A 4319-nucleotide genomic window follows, 5' to 3' on the forward strand; every position below is an offset into this window, starting at 1 on the left:
CCTCAAGCAGATCAACACTCCCACCCATCTCGACGTGATCTGCACCGAGCAAGGAGTACATCCATCCAAGCCATGAGCAGACAGTTTCTCCCAGAGAATGCTGTGGGAAACAGTATCGAAGACTTTACTAAAGTCCAAGCACCACAGCCTTTCCCTCATCACATTGTGATAGAAGGAAATCAAGTTACTCAAGTAGGACCTGATTTTCCTAAACCCGTGCTGACCAGGCTGGGTCACCTGCTTCTCCTGTATGTGCCTCATGATAGCCCTCCAGATGATCTGCTCCCTAAGCTTTCCTGGCACCAGGATCAGACTGACAGACTGTAGTTCCCCAGGTCCTGCTTCTGGACCTTTTTGTAGATGGGCATCACATTTCCTATACTCCAGTCAGTGTTTTTATAGTGCTTCCATCATTTAAGTCTTGTTTTTTATAGATGTACTTTCATCTATAAATTTATAGCAGCTTTTTTTTTTAACCACCTAAGTGGAAAGAAATTTCCCGAAACCTAACTTCTAAAAATTTGTAATAAATAATAAATGGATCAAATTTTCTGTTGAGGTGTTTGGGGATGGTAGTTTGTGGGGTTTTTTTTCTTTTTTTTTTGTTGTTTTTGGTTGGGAGGTGAGGCTGTAAGTTTGGTTTTAGTTTTCTTCTAGATTTTGGTTTCTCTTTTCATCTTTGCAGCAACTTTGCAGCCCTCAGAATGTGAATTGTAGAGATTTGGAAGGCCGTCATTCAACACCACTGCATTTTGCTGCAGGATATAACCGCGTATCAGTGGTGGAGTATCTGTTGCACCATGGGGCAGACGTGCATGCCAAAGATAAAGGGTACATTTCATTCCATGATAAATTCCTCTGTTTTGTGTTAGAGTGAGACTTCTACCCCCCTCTATTCGTTTTGCTTTGAATTTTGGTGTAATCATGATGTTTTTTCTCTTGACAATTTTTCTCTCTGCTTTTTTTCTTGTTCTGCAGTGATCCTGACATCACTGTAGAGAGATGTATGGACCATTAATTCCTAGTTAGCTTTCTGGCAAAGCTGTTGTCTAGTACATATCTGGCACTGTAATACATGTTCCTTCCCCCTTTTGCCCAGTTTAGAGACTTTGTTGTGCTTAAAAGCAGCCTTTAAGTTATTTAAGATGATCTAAAATTAGGTTTGAATTGCATTTTTCTAATTCTTTTAGTTAGCTTTTATTAAGTTCATTATTAACTCAGTTAATATTCAGTTAAATGAGACAAACTGCTTTTGCATTATTTTCAAAGCAATGATGTAGAATAGTGTGATTATTTTTGATCTTTCATTCCAGCATATTGGTTCAGGGTGGAGGATAATTCATTTCCAATGCTGCATTTTCAGGCACTCCTATTTGAGTATCTTTCTGAATCTATCAGGTGTGCAATGCTCACTAATAACTATACTTCAAATCCATTGTATAGTATTATACCTTTTCTGAAATTTACACTCAAATATCCAAAGTTAGAACATCAGTGATTCCTGCAGTATATTTTTTGGCTGCTGTTAACAGTGTTGAACTTATTTGCTCGTCGAAGTAGTAACACTGGTGCTTGCTAAATATTTAAAAGTCTCATGGATGAGAACTGAAGGAGGATAATGAAGTTTTAATCGATGTTTTAATAGCAGGGAATTAAAGCCATGAAAAGTGGAGAGACTGAAATACACCAATAATATCTGGTACAAGTGAAAGTTTTATCTACTGAACTTCATATGATTGCAGATTGGATTTTATTTTCTGCAGCTATTAATACTTTCTCTTTGATTAGTGGCTTAGTACCCCTGCACAACGCCTGTTCTTATGGACACTACGAAGTGGCTGAGCTCCTGGTGAGGCACGGTGCTTCTGTCAACGTGGCAGACCTGTGGAAATTCACTCCTCTGCATGAAGCAGCAGCAAAAGGAAAATATGAAATCTGCAAGCTGCTTTTAAAAGTATGTAATCTGGAGTTCTCAGATGTGTCTTTAAATGTGTATGTGTTTATTTTTGCTGAAGATTAATTAATGCAAAGTTAATTGCGTTCGTTGAGTTCTTTATGGTGTCTTTGAATCTGTTTTCATCTTGGAATTGTCAGATGGTTTCTGTGTAATGTCTTCTTGTGAAGAATTGTCAGTACAGTTACTTTGTTACTTTTTCCAGTACATGTATTAATCCTGTAAGCCAAGCAGGACAAGACTCTCAGACTGGAAAAAGCAGCTGAATTTGTGTAAGAATAATAGTAAAAAGCCCTTATCTTATTTATCCCTGCAGTTACTGCAGTTAAGTAAACCTCTGTAAATACTTAACACAAAGAGTGTGTTACGGAGCAGTAACTGAAGGTGGAGTCCTAAGTGGAGTCTGGCATGTGAGGAATTTTAATCTGTTCCATTAATGCATAATTTATCAAGCTTCTGAAGGAAATGCCTGTGGAATATACTGTGGAATAAATGTTCGTCGTAATTAGTGGAAGAACCTACAAAAAGCATGAGGTAATGCCAACAGATTTCCAGTGAGAAACATGTTTAAATACTTAACATAGGGTCGTACCCTTCTGTGGGAGGGTAAAAGAGGGCACTAGAGTAGAATTTCTTGCCAATCCTATTTCCTGGTTTAGCCTTGCCTACTTCATGTCCTTCTGAAGCACAGCACTGAAAATAGGAATATGTCAGAATATGGATAGTCTTGAAATGATAAGACTCTTCCCTGTCTACTTCTCTTTTCATTTGCTACTGCAAAGGCCCTCTACGTCCCTCCTATCTCATTAACTATTTCACTTGATTATCGGAAAATCATTCAGAGAGAGTAGCAGATCAGTTTGAAACACATCTGCAGTAGAAACCAGAAGATACTCAGGGATGTCTCCGGAGTAGGCACAATGATGGCTCTGGCAGTAACGCTGAATACAGATGTTAGCTCAAGCTATAAGAGCGCTCATAATCTCTCCAGCACAGCGTTACTTATGGATACCGGAGGGCTTTGGCGTTTTCTGATCGTTCCACTGGGAACGTAGCCATTTATTGTAGTCAGAGGATCCTGATTGGATGTATGGCAGGAACTAGAAAAGTGCTGAAATCTTTGTTTTTGAAATCACTCTTGCACAAGAGCTAAATATGCCCCTAAGGTGACACGGTTTTGTAAAAGCTCTGGGTGTCCATGGATATGTGCTCACAGCGCAGTTCGGTCAGGGCTTCTCCTGCTCCGTCTCTTATGCCAGCTGGCAGTGCTGTCAGTTCTGCTGAGCTGTGGATGTTGAGCTTGACTCCTGCTGACTTCCACTCTTTCTGTCCTTTACTGCTTGAAGAAGGAAAGAAAAATGTACAGGCATTTTGGAGAGACTTCCTTTCTTTAATCACTTTTCTTTAAAATTACCACTTTCATTTGTGTCTATGCCTTTGAAGGAATCTCAGAAGACACTGCCACTTCGTTTAGATATTTATTCTGGAGAGTATTTGAATAATTCCAATCGTGAGTTTTAAATTAAGGGATCTAAGGTTGTATCTTGGAGAAGTTGCTACAGTTTAAACAGCTTTGTGCAAAGTATGCTCTCTTCCCCAAAGCACCACAGCTGTGGAACTCATTCTGCATAACCAGCACTGTTGCTTTCTGTCCCTTGCTGTTTACCCTTTAAACCCTGAGCCTTGCTGTACTGGTTCCAATTATAAGGCAGTTAATTCTTTCTGCTTTCCCCATCCCCACTCCTTCCCTGTGGCTCATCCTAACACAACTTTACTGGCATCCCCAGTGAGAAATGCAGGATAGACTTGCTGGCAGAGGTTGGACCACTGTGATTATTCTGAAGGTACCAGCCAGAGAACTGTAGTGCCAGCAGCTGCCTCTGCCTTATCTGTCTTTGTTTTTTCCCACTGCTGCTGAAAGTGATCAGCGAAAGAGCTGTCCTCCCACAAAACTGTATGTGGACATGACTCACACCATATGCTCAGTGTAGATGTATGTTCCCCTCCTCATCCTGTGCTCCAGTAGTGTTTTTGTCACTGGCTGATCCGTGTGTTTTACCAGCTCAGATATATTCCAGCAGTCATCCAAATCCACTTTCTCCGCTTTCCCACCAAAACGTTTTCTTAACTACTTTCCAGAACCTGTGAACTGCTTCAGAAGGTGCTGATGCCTACTGGAAAGTGTAGAAATTAGTATTTTTCTAGTGACTTTTTGAAACCAAGTGCCTTTCAGTAGCAGGGTGGCATTTAGTGAAACTTGGAGCCTGACTTCACTAGCTCAGAAGGGTGTGCTGAGCAAACACCTCTGCCAGCCAGGTTTCAGGAGAAGGGAAGGATTGGCTGGGAAGGCCCTGGCGTTTCCGGT

At 40.6% G+C, this 4319-nt stretch overlaps 1 long non-coding RNA gene across 1 annotated transcript in view; it reads left to right on the forward strand.

The window, feature by feature from the left end:
* The first annotated feature begins 1814 nt into the window (after positions 1 to 1814).
* The window catches only part of LOC104277829, a 3882-nt gene continuing 1377 nt past the window's right edge, over positions 1815 to 4319 (forward strand). Inside the window, exon 1 of the long non-coding RNA XR_717850.1 lies at positions 1815 to 1954. This is a non-coding gene — a long non-coding RNA (uncharacterized LOC104277829). The remainder of the gene's footprint in view (positions 1955 to 4319) is intronic.

The sequence above is a fragment of the Apaloderma vittatum genome, unplaced genomic scaffold, assembly GCF_000703405.1.
Source record: "Apaloderma vittatum isolate BGI_N311 unplaced genomic scaffold, ASM70340v1 scaffold44088, whole genome shotgun sequence".
Classification (NCBI taxonomy): domain Eukaryota; kingdom Metazoa; phylum Chordata; class Aves; order Trogoniformes; family Trogonidae; genus Apaloderma; species Apaloderma vittatum.